The sequence below is a fragment of the Oncorhynchus kisutch genome, unplaced genomic scaffold (genome assembly GCF_002021735.2).
Source record: "Oncorhynchus kisutch isolate 150728-3 unplaced genomic scaffold, Okis_V2 Okis09a-Okis19a_hom, whole genome shotgun sequence".
NCBI lineage: Eukaryota > Metazoa > Chordata > Actinopteri > Salmoniformes > Salmonidae > Oncorhynchus > Oncorhynchus kisutch.
The window spans coordinates 7,086,851-7,098,305 of NW_022261985.1; the positions used below are offsets into that span (position 1 = coordinate 7,086,851).

Here is an 11,455-nt window from a genome sequence, read left to right on the forward strand (position 1 = left end):
AGAGGGAGAGACGACTTCACAACGAGGGAGGAGGCTCCGCCTTCTCCCCGGCTCAGCAAGGTTAAGCCCTGGGTGGAGATGTGACCTGTGACTGGCTGACGTTGATCCCCAGTTGACAAATCAGGTGCTGAATTCTGTTCTTTTCAACAGTAGTGCACTACATGAGGAATAGGGTGCTGTTATGTCTTGACGTGTAGCTAGTAGCTACTTCATCTCATTAGACTGTGAACACGACCCTTCCTTCCCTAACATTAGAAACCAACGTTGGTGCTCGTCCAAAATGGCACACTATTCCCTTTTTATATAGTGCACTACTTTTGACCAGAGCCCAACGTAAAGTCAATAGTAGTACAACGATATAAGGGAACAGGGTTCCATTCCTGATGCATTTCAGTTCCTCGACCCCCTCAGTGAAAGCGTCATCAGTGAAAGGTTGTCCGTTTCTATCTCCTTACCAAGTTGAGCCTCTCTTTCTGCTCTGGTATATAGTGACTTTGTACTACGTTTTGTGTGAAGTGTGTGATTCATTGACTTTAAGATTACAGCCCAAAGGGCACACTATTCCCTATTTAGTGCACTACTTTTGACCCGGTAGTGACCTATATAGGGAATAGTGTGCCATTTGGGACCCGGAAATAAAAACAGAAGATCAATATTTCAGAACAAAATATGCATCTCTAAAACGTGTTTATTTTATTTTGCATGCTATTATTTGGTCCATTATCATCACAGGCTTTAAGTTGGGGGTTTTCTTGATCCAATACCGTTGTGATTGTGTATGTTTTTTGGGGGGAGGTTTTCTATTCTCTTTTAAAGGGTGTGTATGTGATTTGAAAAGATTGAAACATGTAATAGCAGATTCCCTCAGAGCGGTTTCACAACACTCTGGGGGTCTGTTTAGAGCTTCGTGTATTAGGGCTTGATTCAATCCATTGCTGAAGTTCAGCGTTAAAACACGATTTGACATTTTAAAAGCAATCGTTTCGCTGAGACTGCATTCGTGGTAAACGCTGCGTAAGTCGGCTCAATGGGAGGAGCTTCGGCGGTACGGATTGAATTGAGTCCTTTTAGTTATTCATATGTATCAGATCTACTTTCTAGATGTGTATCTACGCCACGGTGCACAGCTGTGCTGAGGCTGAGAGCCTTCTCTCTCCACTTCAGATTCATCCGCCACACACCTGCTCAGTCGTACTGCTTCTGTACCTGTCGCTCCAGTTGAAACACTAACAGACATGTATTCATTATGACGATATACAGGCGGTGCATCTGAGACCTTGATCTCAGTTCCACTGGATAACAGGGGTCCCACCTAGCTTGGTTGCCAGGTCCACTATGTGCTTTAGTAAAATAATGCCATGATGTTGATAGTCTGAAGTTTTGCTTAAGCCTGTACAGATCTGGCAACTAGTCGAGACCAGACAGTGGAGTCGGACCCTTAAACCCTCCATATAACTCTGTTGTAGAGGAGTGTGTTTGATCATCGGAGTTAAACTTAATCAGGGAGGCAGTTTCCACTCTTGACTCTTTTAGGAGGAAGGAGTTCTTCTCCCTTTCTGTCCTTCTCTTGGGTTTGGGTCCTTGATAGCCTGGTGCCGGATGTGTTTGTGCTGTCTTGCCCAACTCATTGTCAGACTGTGACCGTCAGAGTTGGCTCGACGGCACAAAAGAGATCTGAGACCAGGCTAGGAGGTCCTTAATGAATGCTCTGTGTTGAGACGATATAGATGTCTTCTCAATCTTCAGACCCAGAATTACAAGGCCTTTGGTCTCAACAGAAAAAAAACATCAAAGGAAAACAGATTTTATTTTTTATTAATTTATTTCTTTTTGTTTCTTTGGGGAAGTGCATATTGTTTGTTGAAGCACACGTCCAGTGGTGACCGTGGGATTTGCAATAGGTCTTTATATCTGCTGTAATCGTTCTAATAAAAAGGATTCTGGGAAAGTTTGTATTTATTTGGCTCTAATACTTCATGTTGATTCGAGGTGCGTTTCAAAATGTCATTCATTGTGGGATTTTATCAGACATAACTCTTTTATTGTGCAGTTTTCTGTAATGGCATGAGTTTTCCTGCCCAGTTTGTAGTCCTACATGATTTTTCATTAGACTGTTGCCATCTAGTGGTGAAAGGAGGTAGAAAAATGTGTGTACATTCTGAGGCCTGCATCTAATACTGTTGGTCTTTCCACAATACCTCTCGATCTCCTGGCAGCCGCCTCAACAGCACTGGAAAAGGTCAACACTCCATCCCATTTGACAAAAAGCCTGTACATTACTGTTCCATGGCATGCAAGTCTAGTAGAAGGTTAGGAGGGAGGGTTCAGTAGGGAACTAGCTGAGCTCTCTGCTACTGAGTTCAAGCGCTGGGTGGTAAGCTTCCTGCCCACTGACTGCAGTCAGGGTCCTTAACACCCAGGGCTTGAACTCGGTACCCTGCAGTGAGTGGGCAGGATCCCCACCACCCAGGGCTTGAACTCAGTGCCCTGCAGTCAGGAGGTCCTGAGCGATCTGGAGAAGGTTTTTATCAAGGATGATGCTCTGTACATCTTTCCCTCGATCCAGACTAGTCTCCCAGTCCCTGCCGATGACAAACATCCCCACAGCATGATGTTGCCACCATCATGTTCAATCTTGGTTTCATCAGACCAGAGAATCTTGTTTCTTATGATCTGAGAGTCTTTAGGTGCCTTTTGGCAAACTCCAAGCAGGCTGTCGTGCCTTTTACAAAGGAGTGGCTTCCGTCTGCCCACTTCACCATAAAAGCCTGATTAGTGGAGTGCTGCAGATATGGTTCTCTTTCTGGAAGGTTCTACCATCTCCACAGATGAACTCAGGAGCGATTTAAACAGGATGCACCCGAGTTCAATTTCGAGTCTCATACCAAAGAGTCTGAATACTTATGTAAATAATAAATAAAAAATATATATAATAATTTAGCTAAAACATTTTTCATCCATTTTCGAATAAGGCTGTATGTAACGTAACAAAATGTCGAAAAAGTCAAGGAGTCTGAATACGTTCCCGAATGCACCGTAACTGCCTTAATGTTGCTGGACCCCAGGAAGAGTAATCAATTGAATTAACACAGGTGGACTCCAATCAAGCTGTAGAAACATCTCAAGGATGATTAATGGAAACATGATGCACCTGAATTTAATTTCGAGTCTCATAGTAATGAGTCTGAATACTTTTGTAAATAATTTTTACATGTTTATTTTTTATAATAAATTAGCTAAAACATTTTTCATAAAATTAGAATATTAGAATAAAGCTGTAAAGCTGTAAAGTAACAAAATGTGGAGAAGGTCAAGCAGTCTGAATACGTTCCCGAATGCACCGCAACTGCCTTAATGTTGCTGGACCCCAGGAAGAGTAGCTGCTGCCTCGGCAGAAATTAACGGGGATCTTAAATAGAAAAACAAGTACCAGTCATTTGCCAGGGTTAGAGCTTCCATGTCTGTTCTATTCATTCTTATTTCCATGGTCAGGCCATTGGGTATTACATGTAAACAAGATAAGCTAAATAAACCAAATGATTATTGAATAAGTAACTGGTTAATAAACGAGATCAGGAATTCCGAAATATTTAAAAATAATAACATACAAAAAGAATAGAGGCCAAAGCACATCATCAGTTTATTTACCCCACCAACACTGCAGAAGGACGATCCACTATTAGACTATATTTCTCTATATCAACATGTGTAAAACCAACACTTGAACACTGAGCCCAACCTCCAGTATGTTACGATAATATTTATGTTCATTTCAAAGTAGACCAATCCGAAAGTGCGCGTAAAAGTGGCGTCAGGTCTCCATGTCGGATTTCCCCAGTCCGCGCCTTCGTGTCAGTTGAACTGCGCTCCTGTCTTCACCCCACTGTCAGCTACAAGACAAACATGACATATAAAACGTGTGGTGGCCACAGAATAGATATATATAGTCGAGGGAGATGAACACAGGAAAGAGTAAAACCCGTATGCAGAAGATTAGTTTATATAAAACGGCAGAACAGCCTGTCCTACAGTATTGGGACAAATATACCTCGTCCAAAGTCTTGGATAGTTTGACTCACTAAAGTGGTTCGTTGTCGAACTTTACTATGTGGGAGCGAATCTACTTTTACGCATCATTGATTGATTGATGCGTTTTCGTAATTGTTCGTCTCGTCCATTAATTATGTCAGTACACTTAAGCTGATTTATTAGAAATTGCTTCATTAATTCAGTCATTCATTGATGGTTTGATTGTCTGATTGATTAATACACTTCGTTGACATATTAAACTACGGGGGCAGCCATGACAGGAAGGTTGATGCTTGGTATTGTTGCGTCACAATACAAAATGCCTCTGATGACGTAATGATCAAACACCAAGCTGCCACTGGTGAAATGACGGATCATTAGCTGATTGAACTGCAAGGTGAACGGTAAGTACACCTGTCTGTCTGTTTATCAGATAAATGAGGGGATAGTTTTATTGACCACTAGTTATATCTAGGCTATTAGAAATGAATTGAACAAACTTGTTACATTTTAATGAATATATCTTGTCCCAAATAATTATTTAAACTCAGAACTGAATGTGATGGAATTAGATGAGACAGTAAAACATTTTAAAAAATTTCCCCAAATACTAAACAAAGATGTTTCTGTGGCTCTCTTTTTATAGAGTTTAATGGTGCTGAAAGCCACTTCCTATTCCAAGTATTCAAGACTAGAAGGAGCATTCTGATTAGAATACTGCAGACCAGTGAATGATGAATAGGAGGCCCAACCTGAATGGGTCTGGAGGACCAAGGTCCATCGGTGTTCCGCTGCTCTGTCCTTCTAACAGAGTGCTGCTGGAGAGAGAAGAGGTCAGCCAGGCCCCAGTGATGGCCTCCTCTTTCAGGCCCTCAGCATTCCCCTCCCTGCATGTTGTACCTCGTGCTCCCCCTCCTGACGAAATCAGGCCCAAGAGGCCCACAGCTGCCCACAGAAAGAGGAGAGACCTCCAGACCCTGGTTCCTGTCCAGGATGGATGTCGTGAGTCTCCCGGTTGGTTTAACAGGAGCAGCTCCCAGCTACCTGCCAAAACCAACAGACGCAGGCGCAACAAGGAGCTTTCCTTCACTGAGGTTCTGAAGAACTACAAGCTTCTGCCTGATTCCCGGCCCAACAGCCCAGAGAGCCTGTACCAGAATGAGATGACACCTAGAATCCCTGTCAGCATCACTAGACCTGAGGGGAGGCCTAGCAACCCTCGGCGCCCCACTAGAAGGCCTGTTAGCCCCGTAGGCCTGGTCCAACCTGATGTACAGCCTTCCAGACCTGAGGGGAGGCCTAGCAACCCTCGGCGAACCACTAGACGGCCTGTTAGACCAGTGGGCCTGGTCCAGCCTGATGTACAGCCTTCCAGACCTGAGGGGAGGCCTAGCAACCCTCTGGGCCCCACTAGACGGCCTGTTAGACCCGTGGGCCTGGTCCAGCATGATGTTCAGCCTTCCAGACCTGAGGGAAGGCCTAGCAACCCTCGGAACACCACTAGGAGAAAAGTTAAGCCCAGTAATCCTGTGTGTTCCGTTATGCTTGAGTCCCAACCTACCAGTCCTGTGAGCATCACCACCAGCACTGTGGACGTAGTCCAGCCTGAGCCCCGTCCTACCTGCCCTCTGACCCTGGAGGAGCCGGCCCTTTCAGAGTCATGCAGCTTCAGCAACAATGTGTTTGTTCTCTCCATGCCGAAAGCTGCCCAGCCAGAGGAGGCTGCCAGAGGGAGCAGCAGCCCACCCAGGGACATCATCAGGCCTGAGGCCTTCGTCCAGACAGGACCTCTGCTGGCCAGGAGAGCCCAGAGGGATGCTCCTCCTCCAAAGAAGGTCCCCAAACCCCCGGTGGCCCCCCGGCCCAAACTGCTGCCCTCCCTGGGGCAGGGCAACGTGTCCCTTGTCAGTGCCAACGCCTGGGATGACAAGACCAAGAAGAAGAGAAAGAAAGGTCAGCACTTCTCTTTGTGCAATGACACATTTTCTCTATTGAATATATTGTCAATATTGTATAATGTTGTTTGCTGATGTACGACCAGGAAGGTGATTTTCCTGTTTTTAACCATTCATAAAGGAATTATTAATAAATGAATGTAACCTCATGTAATGTAATCTAAAGGAGCCAGAGTCCAGAGGTCTAGCCTGGGTCTGAGGCATATCCCCCGTGACCTAGAGCTGGCCATGATGAGACCCCGTCTGGTCAAGTCAGCCGTTCCCTCCCAGCAGCCCTACCAGCCGTGGGACGACGAGGACGAGGTGGACATCTACGCCCTGAGGCGAACAGCCTACATGTGCCCCATGTACGACCAGGAGGAGAGCAGCGTCAGGGGCAACAAGAGGGTGGCAGTGGAGGCCCTGGACAACATTCCTTTCAGAAGGAAGATCACCTTGTGTTATTTCATGGGGGGTCGCAGGGTCATGCTGCCAAAAGACTACTAACCTCACCCCCCTCAATTTCCACAACAACCCCCCTTTGTCCCAGACAGCGAAAAACAGGACACACACAGAGATACAGAGTAGACACCAACAGGGCCATCAGAGGGACTGAGACCCTCTCAGTTGAGGTTAGGAATGTCAGCTACTAAAAGGCTTCTATAGACCATCTCTGTAGCAAGAGAACCTCCAGTGATCAGACTGGGATGTCCTCTGTCTCCCCTCCCCTCACCACTACTCCCCCAAGAGGACCCCTTCACCCTGCCTCCCATCCCCACTACTCCCCCAAGAGGACTACAGTCTCTTATCTCTAGATCAGTGTTGGGGTCAGTTCAATGTCAATACAGTCAATTCAGGAAGTAAACTGACATTTTCTCAGAGTGGCATTGAGGAAAATTGGAATTGGACTTTCAGTTTACTTCCTGAAATGTAAAGGAATTAGACTTTCAGTTTACTTCCTGAAATGTAAAGGAATTGAGCCCAACCCTGATCTAAATAAACTACTAGATCTCTATGATGACAGAGTCTCAGACAGAAAGACAATAATCCTGTTACTGTCCAGGACCTTGTCTTTACATTTCCCTGAAGCATTACTGAAATAAAAACTAAGTGTTGAAGAAAATACAATCTTTGGAGTTTTGAGAGGCTGTTTTACCTAGTAGTCCATCACATTGTAATGTTGTTCCTTCTAACAGAATGGCTGTTTCACCTAGTAGTCCATCACATTGTAACGTTGTTCCTTCTAACAGAATGGCTGTTTCACCTAGTAGTCCAACACAGAAGTAGGTGGTCAGTAATGATTCTTGTGTTGCAGTAAGCCAACTAAGTCAACTGGTTTAGTAAGTCTTAGATTGCATATATGATGTGACTTGAAGGTTTTTCCTGAAACAGTCCATCCATTTCCAACAGTGAAAACCCAGCTCACATTTAATAGTAGATACTTGATGTGTTTGTGGTGCGTAGACCAAAGACTGATGAGTTATGAACAGAACAATGTGGAAGTTGAGTCCATTGTGTTCATCCATCCTTCAGCAGCCAGCCAGCCTCCAGTTGATTCATCACCATCCTGCAATGTCATATTTCAACCAGCAGGTTTGGTTTTAGAACGGTTTTCCAAAGAAGCACAACTTTGGTGGTTGTGTTTGAAAGTCATCCAGTATCTGAAGTCAACAGCTCTCTGTGATTGTAAAGTCATCAAGCATGGAGTCAGTCAACAGCTCTCTGTGATTGTAAAGTCATCAAGCATGGAGTCAGTCAATAGCTTATTCCTCTCAGTCCATCAGCCAAAATGATCAATATCATAACTTAAATCATATAGTCATATTGATTGATAAAGATAACACAAACAGCAGCAGGCATGCTAAGTTCAGGCATTCTGGAACATTCCAGGGAGATACCGATTCAGAGTGGAGGCGGGGTTTAGGCTAGGTAGCTGTCTGTCTGTCATCGGAAAACCAGCGTGGAGGGCAGTGAGACAGGTGAAGAAGAGAGAAACAGACAGGTAGATCTGCGATGCATCTCGTTTTCCTGAAATCAATCGTTAACACAGTTACAGCCAGTGGTATAATGAAAACATGTTATTACACAAGGAGAAGTGCTAATCTTTCTTCTTCTTGGTCCTCCCATCACATTAAATAACTGTGAAAACTATGATTTGTTGTTGTTGTTTATCCTTCATTTAACTAGGCAAGTCAGTTAAGAACAAATTCTGATTTTCAATGACGGCCTAGGAACACTGGGTTAACGTGTTCAATCCATTTGGTTGATTTAAAAATACAGTATATAAAATACCCGTCCAGCATCACTACTCTGGACGGCTCTGACTTAGAATATGTGGATAACTACAAATACCTAGGTGTCTGGTTAGACTGTAAACTCTCCTTCCAGACTCACATTAAGCATCTCCAATCCAACATTAAATTTTGAATCGGCTTCCTATTTCGCAACAAAGCATCCTTCACTCATGCTGCCAAACATACCCTCGTAAAACTATCCATCAAACCGATCCTCGACTTCGGCGATGTCATTTATAAAATAGTCTCCAACCCTCTACTCAACAAATTGGATGCGGTCTATCACAGTGCCATCCGTTTTGTCACCAAAGCCCCATATACTATCCACCAATTGTTACCTGTATGCTCTCGTTGGCTGGCCCTCGCTTCACTCTCGTCGCCAAACCCACTGGCTCCAGGTCATCTACAAGTCTCTGCTAGGTCAAGCCCCACCTTATCTCAGCTCAATGGTCACCATAGCAGCACCCACCCGTAGCACGCGCTCCAACAGGTATATTTCACTGGTCACCCCCAAAGCCAATTCATCCTTTGGCCGCCTTTCCTTCCAGTTCTCTGCTGCCAATGACTGAAAGGAACTGCAAAAATCACTGAAGCTGGAGACTCATATCTCCCTCACTAGCTTTAAACACCAGCTGTCAGAGCAGCTCACAGATCACTGCACCTGTACATAGCCCATCTGTAAACAGCCCATCCAACGACCTCCTCCCCATACTGTATTTATCTTGCTCCTTTGCACCCCAGTATCTCTACTTGCACATTCATCTTCTGCACATATACCATTCCAGTGTTTAATTGCTATATTGTATTTACTTCGCCACCATGGCCTATTTACTGTCTTATCTCCCTTATCTTACCTCATTTACACTCACTGTATATAGACTTCTTGTTTTCCTTTTCTACTGTAATATTGACTGTGTGTTTATTCCATGTGTAACTCTGTGTTGTTGTATGTGTCAAACTGCTTTGCTTTATCTTGGCCAGGTCGCAGTTGAAAAATGAGAACTTATTCTCAACTAGCCTACCTGGTTAAATAAAATATATATCTAATACCTATTATTCACACTAATGTTAGGTTTCTGTAATACAAATATCCTGTGCATCCTGTCCGAGGGCAACCTGTATTCTGTTTCAATTTCTGGATTCCATAGGATTCCGTCTGAGTTTTCCTCATTGGGGAAATCATGGGGCCCTACAAACCCTTATGTGAGTTACAATGAAAACACAGACATTTGAATATATTGACATACCTTGTCAATGTATTCTGAAAAATATGGTCTGTCCAGCACCCAGGAATGTCTGAACACCTAAAGAAGAGAAGTTGTATTAAAACCTGTGACAATGTCAGGAAAATAACACTTAAAGGACTTCAGCTTTAGATAGAGAGCTAGAAAACAGAAATCCACACTGACTTGGAAGAGCTGCTTGTTATCTATCTTACTAGCCAGACCAATGATTTCATTTAGCTAGTTTGGCTGTTAGATATTGACTAGATAACTACTGCACAAGGTCAACGTTGGCAGTGCTGCCTTGAACATGTTGTGAATACCTGAACAACAAGAAGGTTTCTGCCAGGACAGGTGTAGTTAGATAGCTAGGTGTAGTTAGCCATCTGTCACTGTCCATTTCTTGATGATAGAAGTGATACACCTGGTGGAGAGAGATTGTAAAACAGAAATAGTTTATTTATGCCTGCTGTACGTTATGACATGATAGATCAAGATGTAACAGAGGGTCCGTTTTTTCAACTTTTCTCCAATACTATAGAGCCATTACCATGTCGATCAAAGCCTGAATAGAAACCTAGTTCACACCCCCGATTTTGACTTAGTTTTCTTTCTAACCTCGTTTGAATGTCGCGGTTGCGCAAGTTTGTACGGAATGGGGTGAGTTTAAGTTAGCTTGCCTAGCAGGCAAACATTACCTTGCAGGGGCACATGTGTTCAGCTCTACTGTAATGTTGCTGACGATGCATTTTTTGGTAAGCTAGGTAGCTTATATGTTACATAGCTATTTCGGTTCAAAAATGACAAAACTTATAAACAGCACCGAGGCAAGTAAATGCACTGCTAACTTACTAGCTAGTAGCATGACCACCACTAGTTAACTATAGACATCATGGAAGTTAACTAGCTAGCTTATCAACGTGAAAATATATAACTTACTCTGGCAATATAACTAGCTAAAGGCATTTCGTACTATTTTTTGCCATTTCGTTGAAAATGTGTAAAGAAATACAAACTACATTCCAAGTGATAGTTTGGTCGTTACCTGCCACATGGCCTTTCCAGATGAGAAAGATCAAGACGACGTCTGTTGAAATGTTCCAAGCACAACTGACGTTCATAACTAGATCTGGCATGTCAGTCCAACACAATAATGATCATTTCAACATCATATTTTTAAGTTTTTGGTTGTTACTTAGAAATATTCGTTCAAATTTAGCAGCATATTACCTTGGATTCTTTTTCAACACATAAATTAAGGATTATAATCTAAAATGTGTTCAAAAGCAGAAACCTATTATTTTTAGTAAAAATCATTAGATTTTCTTTTGCAATATTTAATATGCCGGTCTTATATTTTTTATAGTGTATAACGAATATGAATTCGGTGGGCAGAAATGATTCAATATTGTAGCGACCCACACAGACAGCTGTGTGTTATGTGTTAGTCTATTAGTTGGTTGTGTTGTACTTACCAGTACCCAGTGTTCGCGGGGTTCGACATGCCAATCTACCTGCTATCTGCCAATCCTGGAACGTTCTGATGCCGGGCTTCCTGGTGGTTGGTGGAGAGGCGTGGAGGGGGGTTGGGCAGAGAGCATTGGAAGTTTAGACCAGGTTTAAACATTGTTCTCTCTCTTATGTCTGGCTTTCACAAGAGAAGGTCGCGGGTGGTTTATAGGGTATCCTTCATTTATTTTGTCGTGGGCTGCGGCCAAACAGTAGCCTGTGGGGAGTTGGGTTAATAAACCGTACATTCGTAAACTCAACCCTCACAAAAGGCATCAGTCATACAAAAGTTATACTTAAATCCAAACTGGTTCTCTAGTAAATTGGTAGGAATGTCTCATCCTGTGTTCAAGAAGGGCCTTTTCCCCTTTATTCAGATTACACCTGCTCACTTTCGGTTGTTTGAAAAGGAAATAATCTCCAAAATATCGTTCTTTTTTAAACAAGTTTTAGAAAGTTGGTTGTA

At 43.4% G+C, this 11,455-nt stretch overlaps 1 long non-coding RNA gene across 1 annotated transcript; it reads right to left on the reverse strand.

The window, feature by feature from the left end:
• Positions 1–4,616: 4,616 nt before the first annotated feature.
• LOC109883247 (uncharacterized) lies at positions 4,617–11,240 on the reverse strand. The gene is made up of 5 exons (XR_004207022.1): positions 10,711–11,240; positions 10,526–10,609; positions 9,804–9,904; positions 9,505–9,561; positions 4,617–7,991 (listed from the first exon to the last, which is right to left on the reverse strand). It is a non-coding gene; the product is annotated as an uncharacterized LOC109883247 (long non-coding RNA).
• Between the last annotated feature and the right edge of the window lie 215 nt (positions 11,241–11,455).